The 14,392-nt window shown below is 39.1% G+C and overlaps 1 protein-coding gene across 3 annotated transcripts in view; it reads right to left on the bottom strand.

Annotated features, from left to right (window-relative positions):
* PDE4D (phosphodiesterase 4D) overlaps positions 1 to 14,392 on the bottom strand; it is a 1,043,384-nt gene that overhangs the window by 740,034 nt on the left and 288,958 nt on the right. The window lies entirely within an intron of this gene.

The following is a 14,392-nucleotide window of genomic DNA, read 5'->3' as shown; positions in this document are numbered from 1 at the left end:
TGAGAGTAAAAAGAGAGGAAAAGAGCAGACTGTGAATAAAATGCTGAGCTTTAGCGTATTTAGTAGCCGAGCCACTGTGCTCTTTACAGTGTGGCTCTTAATTAGACTGATTTGCTGTCACCCAACTCAAAGATTCTTCCTCCAAATAAGACACTTTACAAGGACTACTGAAACCATAGCTGGCTCAGCTGTGAGCAAAATGCAATCTGTGCTTAAGTGTGCTCTCGGTTTCTGCTACAGGACCCGAGGCTATGCAGGCCCTCGGTGGACGTTCCTCAACTGACCACTTGGCAGCTTCAAGCAACACAGTCAAGGAACAGCAACTGTCCCTACAAATCAGAGTTTTCAAGGAAACATGCTTTGATTTTCTTTCCCTATAAACCTACTGTGATTTCCACACTTGTAGAAGCTGAAAATGCCTCAGAGTTGCACTAATCTGTGCTGTGGTGCTTCTCAACCCAGGCCTTTCCAAGAGCTTCTGAGTTTTGTCCACCAGCTAAGACTAATAAAATCAGACTCTAGTCTCTCACACCCTTGTTTAATGCCTTCCTGTATAATTCTCTAATGTAGATTCTAGCCACGGGCTGATAAAGCAATTCCTTCCCCTTTTCTGATTTCCTGCCGTTTTTCTCATTCTTTGAAAAACAACATGAACAATGATGCTTTTAGTTTATCTCTAACTGCATGCAAAAAAGCAAGACTGGAGAGGACAGAGGCTTGTCCCGCAAAGTTTCAGCTGAAAGGAGTTGGCCAGTTTGTGGCTCCTCATTAACCCCGGAGGACCCTTTCAAAACACTTAAGCAGCTTCATGAATTCCTGTCCACCACAAAACACTAGAACTTTCTGTACATACTTTTCCCACCCTATGTCATGACTGTGTTATTTATTTTTACTCCAGGGAAAAATGAACATTAGCAACTTTTGGGTAGAAGTTGGTGGAATCCATCCACACTTAGATGAAAGGATGTTTCAGTAAAAAGCTGATGATACAGAAAAATGTCAGTATCCAGACCTTTAGGTACAATATGCTGAAACACAAATTAACACGATAGCTTCAAGTAGCATAAGCTCCCTCTTAAATTTATCCCTCTTGCTCTGATTTCTCCACCAAACTCCAAACTTAACGGACAACTCCTAACTTAACTTTCTAATAGGAATCTCAGTCTTAACGTGGGCAAAACAGAATACCTATGCCCTCCCCAACCTGTTTTTCTCTTACTTTACCTATCTTGGTAAATGGCATCACCACCTATACCTCAAGCCAGAAACCCAGGAGTAACCCCTCATCCATCTCCATCCTTCCCCTCCCTTGTCCAAGCCATCAGCAAGATTCCAAAAGGTGAAAGGCCAAAGTGCGTTTTGAATATCTGTCCACTTTTTGGCATCACCCCTGCTTACCCCAGTGCCAGCCACCAACATCTTCTGCCAGCTCTACTGAGATGGCCTTTAATCTCACTGCTTCCCTTCTTGCCCATGTGCATGTGAACCTCCTTAAAGCAGAGAGAGAGGTCTTTCTAAAAATGGAAATCAGTTCATGCCATTCTGCTAAGAACCCTTCTGTGGTTTCCCATTGCACTTCAAATACAGCCCATCTCATTTCCAGATCTGTAAGCTCCTTGAGGAACTGGCCTCTGCCTACCATTCTGACCTCATCTCACACCACTCTCTCTCTGGTTCATTACTATTTAACCCCATGGGACATCTGTGTTTAGACGATGACAGGCTATTCCTTGGGACCTTTATTATTTCTGTACCTAGAATGTTGCTCTTCCCACAGAAGTTCACCTGGCTGGCTCCTGCATACCATCCATATGTCAGTAAAAACTGTTTTTCAGGAAAGCCTTCCTTAGCTGATTGATTTAATGCAGTGTCTGCCACTCTCCATTGCAACATCCAGGTTTATTTTCTTTATAGCACTTATCACTCTGAGAAACATTCTTGTTCACTTATTTGTGAAGTAGTTTATTTTTTCACTCTTCCCTCTTGAGAGAGAGCAGCACTGTGCAATAGGAATTCCAGCCACTGATGCAATGATAAAATTTTAGTGGCTACATTATAAAAGCAAAAGAAAAAATATCCATTTAATGTTATATTTAACTGATTACAACCAAAATATTAGCATTTCAACATGTAATCAATATTAATTTTTTTTTAAAGAGAGGGAGAGTGGTGGGGGAAGGGGCAGAGGAAGAAGTGCAGACAGAATCCTAAGCAGGCTCCATGCCTAGCACAGAGGATGATGCAAGGCTCGATCTCACAAGCCTGAGATCATGGCCTGAACCAAAATCAAGAGTCAGACACTTAACCAACTGAGCCACCCAGATGCCCCAATATTAAAAATTATTAATGAGATATTTTTCATTCTATTATTTCACACACAGTCTTTGAAATCTAGTGTGAACATGACTTTTCCAGCACATCTCTATTAGGACCAACCACATTGCGAGTGCCCAATAGCCATATGTGACTGATGGTGACTGTATTAGACAGGGCAGCTCTAGAATATAAGTTCCATGTGAGGAGGGACCTTGCCTGTCCTGTTCACTGCCACATCCCTTGTATTTATAGATAGAATCATGCCTGACACATAGTAGGCACTCAAGAAACATTTCATGGGTGAGACAATAGTTAAAAGAATTCTGAGATCTCATTGGACTGCTTCAGTAAAGCCTGAATACGTATTTTTAATGTATAATTTCAGGGGTTTAAAATGTACTAAATAGGGGTTCCTGGGTGGCTCAGTCTGTCAAGCGTCTGCCTTCAACTCAGGTCATGATCCCTGGGTCCTGGGATTGAGCCCCATGTCAGGCTCCCTGCTCAGCAGGGAGCCAGCTTCTCCCTCTGCCTCTGCTACTCTCTCCCCCTCTCTCTCTCTGGCAAGTAAATAAATAAAATCCTTAAAATATATAATAAAATAAAGTGTGCTAAATAAATCAATTAGTTTCCATGAGTGAAAAAAAGGACTGATTTAATAATGTAAATAGATTTGTGGGGAAAATTTCTCCATTTTTTTTTTTTTGGCATTCTCCATAATCTCTATGATATTTCTCAGCTCCCCCTTGGCACCTACTAAACCCATAAATGAAATGCTCTCTCTCTGCCATCTCACGAGAAAATTCTACTCATGCTTCACATCTCAGGTCAAATTCTCACTACAATGGGAAGCAGGTCTCCTCCAGGCATCCTTGAACACACCTTCATTTGGAATTTCACTGCACTTGGGATGGTCCTCTGATACAGAATTGAACCTATTCTTAAAATAGAGGTGTCGTACCTCTTTGTCTTGATTTCTGTGAGGAGACTTCTGATCCCACTCCCAGGTTGCTAACAGTAACATTTTAGACCTCTCCATGGGAAGGCGATTAATTTACCTGATTGGCCTGAAGGAAAAAGTCCGACATATACTGGTCCACATGTGTTAATTGGGTGCAGCTCATGTGTCTCAACTGTCCTGAACTCAGAGGGAAAAGGAATGTGATGGCTCTTCAGAGATCTCCACAAGTGGTGCATTGGTTAGAAAATGGTAAATAGACAAAATGATCAGATAGGGATCAAATATCATCTTTGTTGCTGATAAATCTGGATTGGATATTGCAAGCAAATTAAGATCAGGTCTGGGCTGACCCAGCCTGCCTGGCAGAAGCATCTCAGAGTCTGCCTTCCCATAGGGCTCTCTGCCTGAAAACGACAGAGTGAAAATAAATGTGGAAGGCTCTATCCTCCCTGTTTGCTGATGGCACAGTACCCAGGCAGGGGATCTGTGGGATGGCATGGAGGCTGGGGCTTCTCTAACTAGAACAGTTTCTCAGAGTTAAGTTAGAAACAGAGGACAGACCTTCTGTGTGTTAAGGTGACTCCCATGCACCTAGCTCTTGCCCACGGCAGCCATACACACTCAATGAGGGAGCAAAAGGAGCTGTGTGCTTGGGTGGGTGCATGCTTGGATTGGGTGCTGCACCCTCTGACAACACGAAGATGCTTTACCTGATTTATCTTGTATTCTGTATCCTTCTATGAAGCTAAGCAAATATAATATTAGGTGAAAGTCTGTGTCTTGTGAGTTTGGCAACCTGAACCTATAACAGCCACTGTATCAGGGCAGAGACCAGCAGCCAGAATCAGGCTTTCCAATACTTTCTTTCAAGTGTTAGTCCTGAGACTTAGCAGCTAAGGGGCTGCTTGCAGAGGACACTTATTCATTTGCTTTACAATAAAAGGAAGCTTCCCTTTCACACATCTGAAAGCCAGGAGAGTGAGGACAAAGAGAACAAGACCACCTGTGCTCAGGACTTGATCCATGAGGAAGGGAGGTCATGAGAATGAGAAATGAGAACACAGAGAACAAGATCATGTGTGCCCTTGGTTTCTAATGTACAACTTTACCCAACTGGAAGACTTGAACCAATGAATGTCAAATCCTTATCATTTTACCAAATTGGTAAGTCAATCTTTTCCTAAGAAATAGGTGTGACTCAGGGGTGGAAACAATTTGTGTTTCCCTGACAGAAATCTAAAAGAAAGAAAACAATATTTTGCAAGCATGTCTCTCTCCAGTAGACAGCTCACTCTTGTTCACCCATGTGGCCATAGCTAATGGCCAATTGCCAAGGACTCAGGGAATAATATCACTGAATAAATGAACGAAAAATTAATGTCTAACCAATCCTAAATCTTCAACGTCTACACTATACAAATCTTTTTTTTTTTTTTTTAAGTTTTAGACTTTACCAAAGTGTAGAGTAGGGAGCCATGCAAAAACTATGTATAATATGAGATTTATATTGTGTCTTCCCTCAGAAGACAGCAAATTGTGTACATGAAAAACACTCTTGCAAAATTAACCTCATTCATGTTCTTACTGAACTCTAATGCCAGAAATACACTCAGTATTGAAAAACTGCAAACATTCTGAAAAAGAACCAAGGACCAAGAGGCTATTTCAATTCTTGTAATTTCACACAAAACCCAAATGTTTTGGGAATCATAAAGACCAGTTTCTTCAAGGCACTTAAGATGGAAGTCAATTCTAACCAAGGGAATAGAGGCTAGGAAAATGGGAAATGGATAGAAAAGATGTTTTTGTTTTGTTTGTTTTTTTTAAAGAGAAAAAGGAAAACAACCACAAAAGGAAAAGCTACTGTCAAATAAGTGGCAAATACAAATAGACAATAGAGAAATTATTTGAATAATCTGACCGTTCAGACATCTAAGAGCTTTTCCTGACATTACACTTAGAAAAATACTATTTAACAGGAATTGTTTATAGGAATATCATAGATAGCAAGGGAGAAGATGAATGGAAATGAGCCTAAACAAAGAAACATCTAGACTGTTATTCAATTCAAACTTTTGGGGATATGGTTAATTACCCATCCAGGTTTAAGTTAAATTATCTGATTGGAACTTTGAACTTATGGCCAGATTTCAATAGCCTCTGTGCTTTTTTTTTTTTTTTAAAGATTTTATTTATTTATTTGACAGAGAGAGACATCGAGAGAGGGAACACAAACAGAGACAGCTGAAGAGGGAGAAGCAGGCTTCCCGCAGAGCAGGGAGCCCGATGCAGGGCTCCATCCCAGGACCCTGGGATCATGACCTGAGCCAAAGGCAGATGCTTAATGACTGAGCCACCCAGGTGCCCCAGCTTCTGTGCTTGAACGGATTTTTAGCCTATTTTTAAAAAGGGTTGTTATTTGCTGAGACAGACCCAAGGCACACTAGGTAAAAAGTAAGAGGGGGGTGTTAAGCAATAGTAGTTAGGACTGGTTGCATATTCATCTGACATAAAGCTAGACACCTATCCTGTAAAAAGGACAAAGAATGGATCAACAAATAAAGGTAATTTATGAGCCAGATTTTCCGAATGCATTCAACTACTCAGTTTTTGGTAAGAATGACTTCATAACAATGATTTCAGGATCCTTGAAGAAGTACTCTATTGCGGCAGGCTGAAAGTGTTAAAATTATAGCATCATTAAAACATGCTGCTATCTAATCACATGATACTAAAATTAATCTTCAGTATTTCTAAATTGCACTTTCAAGTTCAATTGCACAGCATATTGCTGATTATTTCAGCCATCCAATATTTGTTTTACACATTTCACAATTCTGTTTAACCCTTACTAATTTTTAGGGCCCAGCAGAAGAATGCTAATTTAGAACCAGAAAATACTCATTAGGAAAATATGGCATAGAAAGAAGACCAGCGGGGCACCTGGGTGGCCCAGTCGGTTAAGCAACTGCCTCCAGCTTGGGTCATGATCCAGGGTCCTGAGATAGAACCCCACATACGGGTCCCTGCTCAGAGTGGGGGGGGCCTGCTTCTCCCTCTCCTCCCCACTCTTGCTTTCTGTCCCTATCTCTGTCTCTCCCTCTCTCAAATAAATAAACAAAATCAAAAAAAAGAAAGGAAGGAAGGAAGGAAGGAAGAAAGGAAGGAAGGAAGGAAGGAAGGAAGGAAAGAAAGAACGAACGAACAAACCAGGGACAGAAGGGGTAGCAGGTCAGGGTTTGCTCTCATTCTGAGAGATGGTGGGTGCTCCTGAGGGGGCACTACAGGAAGGACAGACTGCTGAATGTCCAAATAACTCAATCTGAATTTGATTGTCACAAAATGTTTTTTTAATAACGTGGCTGAAAAATAATATCATAAAAGCTCACATTAAACTGTACATGTGAAAAACACATTAAAATCAAAATTAGGCTCTTAGAATTATCTCTGCCATTTCCACTTGTATTAGGAGAGTTAATTGAGGTCTTAATGTATCTGTTAACTTATTACTTTCACATAATGTTTACAGAGATTAAGGGAAACTATATACTTTATGAAAAATATAAATGATTGCTTGATAGTAGAGGGTTGGCAGGAGGAAAGAAAAAAAAAACAAATGGAAAGGAGGAGGAAAAAGAACAAAGGAAATACAAAAATAATATAAGGGCAAATTAAAAAAAAAAGAAAATATGGTAAATAGCTTTTTAAAGATCTAAAATATTTTCAAAATCTAAAAGAAAAGAGAGATCTGAAAAAAAAAAGAATCTGGAAGTAGAGCAAAATGGAGCACTGGCATGAAAATGTGAAACTATAAATCTAAAATCACAACTGCCAAAAATATGTAAATGAAAAATATTTCATTTTTAATTTTTTTATAAAGAGCTAACAATCTAGGGAACAATAAGACTCTAAAGATAATTCAAGGAAGGGGGGTGTAAAACACATCTTTTGGTAATGCTTTTGAAGTGTTTCAATGACCTAGAGAAGGTGAACAAATTTTAATGATGTATCCATGCCTCAAAAGAGTTGGGGGATTCTCTTTAAGATTTGTCTTCATAGTCTATTGTGCTATTTTTATATGCTTGGTTCTTTCATTTGGGACTGATTCCTACCACTGGTCATCAAGCTGGAGGAGCTTCAGATCGGCAGGCATTGGCAAACCTCCACAAGAGGTTAGCTTAACCCGGAACTATATCCTATAATGTAACACTAAATAGGGAATCCACAGAAAAGAACTCTATGAGGGCTGCGTTCCCTGAAACCAAGTAGGTAAAGCACTAAGTATCACATGTGGGGTAAAATACAAGTTATATCTATAAAAGGGTTGGTAAACACCTTCATTTCAAGCACCAGCTCTGATTCATTCATAGTGGCTGTCTGCAGCACTTTGAGAAAGATTACTAGGCCTAGTCTCAGATCAGAGGCAAAAAAAAAATACTGGAATAAATGCATTTATAATGTGGGAGTAGTAGGAATCATACATATTTGACACCTACTTGTCACTCCTGATTTAAAGAGTTTCTAAAGAGATTTTCTTGCGTTGTTCATGGAGTGGCCAGCCCTAAAGCAAATGTACAAGAGATGAAGCATACAGTCACAGAAAGACATTCTACACACAAATATAGGCACACATAAACACAAACAGTATACATTATACGCATATACAAAAATAATCCTAACAAGGGACAAAGGATATAGTAACAGGAAAACATTATTTTGACAATGGTATGTATTAGAATATGTAATTGCTTAGTTAAAAAATCAAGCTCTTTATTCAATAGTCAACTATTGGGAGATTTGATTTTTCTACATTAAAAGAATAACTTAGGGAAAAATTCACTTTATATATACTCAATTATGTAAATTACATAACATTTACACAATTATGTGGATTACTTCCTCACTCTCTTCATAATTAATTGTCTCTGAAGCCAGTGGGTGGGGGGGTGGGAGGGGCTCGCGGCCTCTGCTCATATCATGACTGTTTTTCCCACATTTCAGCAGCATCAGCTTCCAGTTTGCAGGGATCCCACAAAGAAAGAAAAGTAACTCTCTCTGTAAGAAATCATGAGGTTAACCACAAAAACTAATGGCTTTATTTTGATGCACATTTCATTGAAAAAGAATCCAAAATCATCAGTTATACGTATAAAGATTTGGTCAGTGCCTATGTTAAGATGTCTCAAAGCCCTTCACAAAATTGCTATTATAATCTAATTATACAATTATCCCTTAATTGCTCAATTTTTGATGATTCTATTCAAGTAGTTTTCAAGTTTAGTTTCATTTCCCTTATTAATTAAAAAGAAATAGGACAAAAGAGGCTACTAATAAACCTAGTGTCACACACATCTAATGGACATAATACGCAACTGAAATTCATCTTCTCTCATTTAAATACCCTGGAAAGATGTTCTGTTTTTGTAATTAAAAAAACTCCTTTAATGTTTGTTTCTTTTTAAAATCCTGAGGTAGGAGGCTGTATTTATGTATCTGTATCTATATCTACATCTATATATCTGAAATGTTCAGGATCACACAGTTACTGATGCTCCTCCTTACTGGCTACCTGTTAAGTACTCTGTTTACAAGTACAGCCAGCTTTAGCCGAAACATGAATACAAGACCCAGTATGTGGCTCATTCATATTAGCAAGAAGTACATAAAAGAGAAATGACAGATCTTTTCTATATTTGAATTCAAATGACAGCTTGAAAGATAGCATCTTCTCACCTGTAATTGGACCAAAAAAGGACCAGGGGAAAGGGAGGCTTTCCCACTGGTGTTCCAGCACATCATGTGTTAGCCACCTGACTGCCTAGTTACAGCAGGATCCATTAAGGGTGGGACAGGATTAATATCATTTGAACTTTCCCTAACTTCAGTGTTATTTGTAAACCCAAAACAAAGAAACATAAGACTCAGAAATAAAGCAATGGGAAGCAAGCTTAGATTTTCAAAATTAGTGATTTCTAAGAAGTCCAGGAAACAAGCATTGAAAAATAGATTCATTCCAAGCTGACTTTCCCATCATCATCCAATAAAACAATGTCTGCAACTTAAAAAAAAAAATGCATACCTTCTCATGTGAGACACTTTGGGGGAAGAATGAGGAGCAAAATTTATTTACAATTAGGTATCATTGTCGTCACCATTACTACCACCACTATCATCTTCTGAGAGCATTGCCAAACATCTGCACATTTCATTAACAGCCAGCTGCTGGCCTTGGACATTGACAAATTAGAATAATCCACACTGGTGAATAAAGAAAGACTACGTAGAGAACTAAAAAACATCAACTACATGCTCAAAGAAGTAAAGAACATATCTAGATTTTATGTATGAGTAGAGCATTAACAAAAGAGAGTCGAAAGAATTGCTTATTCTGATGGGTTCAGATCACCAATAAACATTTTTTTTCTTTTCTAACTAGAATTTTTTAAAAAAATCTCTCAGTAATCCTTCAAAATGAAAGAGTATTCAAATGTCATTTTAATGGTTAAGAAACCATCCTTGTAATACCATTTAATTAGGACACACAAAGCAAGAAGCTGTAAAAGTGCTTAAAAGGGCTTTTCTTTGGGGACAGCAACAGTTTGACTAGAAGCCTCAGCATAGTAATATTGCTCCATAACTTGCTTAGAGAAGGAGAATTTGTTTCTGAAATGGAATAAGAAAAGGTCAGAAACAAAAATAATCTATTTTTCTTAAGAGATTGGTTTAGAAGTGGCATTTTACTTAAAAACTATTGTGTTCTGCCAAGAAAACACTAGAACAGAAAAACAGCACTTTTTAGCTTTGTGGAAGGAAAACTCACAGGATCAATAAAATGTGAAAATAAGTAAGTGCAGATAGAATGGTCAAGATGAGGGTATACTGGTTGTCCTAGTGATCATAAAAGCTAGGAAAATGAGATGAACAATATCACTGCCTTTCCAGGCTCAGTGGCCAAAGCCAGGATTTTCTGAAAGAACTGGTTACTTTTAGTAATGATAACACACCACCATTAGTAACTTGTATTAAATGTTTCATGCACCACGCTCTGTGCCCAGGATTATACATGCATTATCTCATGTAATCACGGCACCAATCTGATGCAGCCGAATGGTAAGTATTACAATCCCCCTTCTAAGTATGGGAACACTGAGGCTTAAAGATGTCATGCAGCTTGACCTTGATCACGTCCTAAGTGCTAGAGCCCAAATTTGAACTCACCTTTGTCTGACTCTAAAGCTCTTAGATCCACTCTACAGAGCGCCTTCTTAAGGTTTCACATTCTATGAGCCATCTACTGTCTTAAAATAAAAGTGAAATCTTAAGAAGCAGTGCAAGAAGAAAGCACAGGTTGCCTAGTGATCAGTCACAAGGGAAAAGTGATCCCCATAGAGCCAATGCATCAGTGGACGGCAAAGTAGGTCAGATGAAAAGAAGGGCCTTCATTATGGAGCCTTTGACCGTTAATGTAAGTGAACACAAGAAAGAGTGTAAGTGAGACAAACCAAAATGGATGAGAAACAGAAACATAGGCAAAGCAAAATAACAATGGCAGCCATTCATATCATACATGATCCATACATGATCACATCATCCATATCAACATGAATTTCAATTCAAGTAAGTACTAGGGTAGCTCAGAGTGATGGTAGCCTACCTAATCGAGAGATAGTACTGCTGGAAAAGATCACTGGTCTGGCAGGAAAAAGTGTGGGACCCCAAGATCAAACAACATGAACAAGTTGCAGGACAAAGCCTGAGGTCAGCTCTGGCCATCCATGGCTACTGTTCAAAGAGAAATTCCTGAACCCTCATAGACCCAAAGGAGTATGTTTTAGTGTCCTTTCGAGGATTACTTGTGTGAGATTCTGCCAGGCTTCCAACTCCTGATATCACTGCCCTGGGTTCCATATGGAAACTCAGGCTTAGTATGTGCTCCTTCAAAAGATGCTGAGATCATGGAGGAAAGAAATTAGAAAATGAGTCATGATTAAAACACTTAAAAAAAACTGTTTTATGACATCAGGATTCAAGAATCAAAAGCATCATAAGTGTCAATAGCTTCAGCCCCCATCTGTAAGTTTATGTGCTGCCTAAAGCAGCAATGGTCAATCCTTTCCTAGTCAAGAATCCTCACTGCTCCTACAGAATATGTATAGACAATATATGTAGGAGATAAATATATTTATATATAATTAATGAGTTTTTCAACAACTTAGCAATAATTCCTAAAATTGGTGTATTACGAAAACAGACTTGAAACATCAAAAACTAAATGTTCATGTAAAGATAGTTTCTTATCTCATTTTTAATCTTTGATAATTTGTATTTCTGTAAATATAAATCTGAATAGAATCCCAACATATAGAACAGAGAAAAACAGGTCCATTCTGATTGCAGCAGAAGTGGGAGCCTGAAGGAAAGTAAGGATGAGGTTAATCCGATGGAGGGGTCAGTGCACGACTTGACAAGTAGAGGAGAAGTCTCAGGGTGAAGTGGCATAGTTAAACTGGAAAACAGAAGTGGCTACTCAAGAATGGGCTGTGTGAGCTAGTGATTCTGGAGGTGGAGCGGTTTTACATTATGACAGTTAAAGCAAGGTTAAGAGTGTGTTAGGCCACTGTGGAGAGTTAAGGTGCTTTGTGTAAAGGGCTCAGGAAACCAAGTGATTCAGGTAACAAATAGGTTGGCCAGTAGAGTGAATGAATTTGGGAAGGGAGACTAATATGGAAGATTCTAGAAAGACAGTGAATGACAGGACAAGAGTGAGAAAGGGCAGTCCACTTAGCATCAGCCGCCAAGGAAGAGAGGGAAGAGTAATGTTGAAATGACAATGGAGGAGAAAAAGACACCCACTCAGTCTCTTAACCCTGAAGTGAGTAGGATATGAAAGAGTAATAGCAATCACCACAGAGACCTGGAGGGGACAAGTAGTTTTAGTTGAGTCAAATTCCAAGTAAGTTTCAAATGTCAAAGAAGGAAGTTCAGAGAGAATTTTCTGAGAAGCCATTGGGGACATAGGGAGAAGTTGACTCATTTTAAAGAACAAATTCTCTCTGGAATTATTGAATGGTGACAGTGTTTCTACTTCAGGCATTGTCCAGGGTCAATTTGAGATTAACCGTCAGCTCAGACTCCATTATTCAGGAGTCTTGGTCTGAACAGGGTGGTGGGATTATGGTGGTGGTGGTGGTGTGTGTGTGTATGGGTGTGCGTGGGGGTCAGGGTTGTAGGAGAGGAGGTCAGAAGCAGTCTTCTGGAAAAATCACTCTGAAGGATTACAAAAATTACTATATCCAAGTCTTAAACACAGATATCAAATACTGTATATGATAGATATATGCAATCTGATTTCCTCTTTTATGTGTCAATTGATATGCCAAGTCAATAATTTAAGTCAAAAGAGACAGATGGCAGAGCTGTGAGGAAGCAAGTATGAAACAACTTTATGTCAGTTCTTAACTGACAAGAAACCAACAAGTGTTTATAATTGCGGGGAGGGGGCAACAATCAATAGTTGGTCATGACAAAGTTCTATACTGGGGCGCCTGGGTGGCTCAGTTGGTTAAGTGTTCAACTCTTGATTTCGGCTCAGGTCATGATCTCAGGGTTGTGAGACTGAGCCCTGCATCGGGGCTTAAGATTCTCTCTCTCCCTCTCCCTCTGCCCCTTCTCCCTGTCTCTAAAAAGTTCTGTATCAACATGATCTGGAGACTGTCCTATAGAATTAAATGCTTGTAATACCAAATTGCATTTCTCTGAAATAACCAAATACACATTCAGCCACCCTCTTTGTATAAACAAATACGCCCTGCTCTGCATAAACAAATCCACCTACTACAAAAGGAACCCAAGGAACAAAACTACACCATAAAAACCCCCAAAATGACAACTTTATTGAATGCCTATTGTACTTACCTTGACTTGTTATCAACAGATAATGCTATGTTCCCCATATCCACTTCCCATCTTACCCTCCAAAAGCAAGAGGCCCTGTAGGAAGGGAGCATGTTCTTGTTGTATACTACTAGAAAACATCATCTGCTGGACAGTACTGACATTTCCACATACATAAATTGATAATAATAGCTGCACCAGAATAACCACATTAGTGAAAGCTTAAAAATGACATCATTTTACAGGGAACTATTGGGAATGGAATGATTATCTTTTAATTTGACATCTGATCGTGCAAAGTTGTAAATGGAATTCAGAGGCCGTGTGGACTATTGGGGAAGATCAATGCACCAACCTGTGAAACATTATCCTTTGTAATCTCCAAATTCAAAGGCTAAACATTCATTTGTCATGCTTCATGCTCCCTGATCACACTCTTTAAGCAAAGAAAGTGTTGACTAAGCACTGTTCCCAAATAAGGCCTGTGAAAATCAAATACATTTGTGAACTGTAAATACAATTTCATAGGTTAATAGTCACTAATAATAGCTTGTAATCAATGAACAGCCTGTTAGGTAAATAGGCTACTTTGAAGTTTTCAAAGTGGTGGGGTTCTCCTCACAAATACTTTAAAGGAGGTCGTCTTTTCGGCAAAATTTTTTGTACTTTTACCATCTACCATCTCAAAACTCTTTCAGTTGCCTCTTTCCACTTTCCAATTAAAACCTGCTTTCAGAAAAAGATCTAACAATACTAATACACAAGCAGGTGGTCCTTGCATTTTAAATGGTACAAGGAACCTTATATCAAGAAATAACGTAATGCAATTTAGTTCAAAGAAGTAGTGCTGTTTTGGGGGATGAGGGTCTTTGGATCCATACTGGCTTAGGTTTGAGCGTTCGCTTTGTTCATTCCTGGATGTGGGTTCTTGAGAAATAACTTAACCTCCTGATCTTTAATTTCTATATCTGTAAAATAAGGGTAATCATTTCCAGGACAACACTAACTTAGGTGAGGACTCTGTGCATATTGGAAAAGGACCCACCCCCCTTTGGGTAGGTGCCTCCCCTGAGATACTTGGATTGGCAGGAGGAGCAGCTTGGATTTGAGCCCTACTCTGTCTCTCTCTCAGCTATATGCATTTTTCAGTGTGCCAATGGCACTGTGTACATGTACAAGACAAATACAGAAAATGGTGTGCAGGGACATGACTTATCACAGGGT

This window comes from Leptonychotes weddellii, chromosome 7, assembly GCF_054177405.1.
Source record: "Leptonychotes weddellii isolate Sample4059 chromosome 7, ASM5417740v2, whole genome shotgun sequence".
In the NCBI taxonomy this organism is placed as follows: Eukaryota; Metazoa; Chordata; class Mammalia; order Carnivora; family Phocidae; genus Leptonychotes; species Leptonychotes weddellii.
Note: the sequence above shows the minus strand (reverse complement) of the source record. Positions and strands in the feature narration are given on the sequence as shown.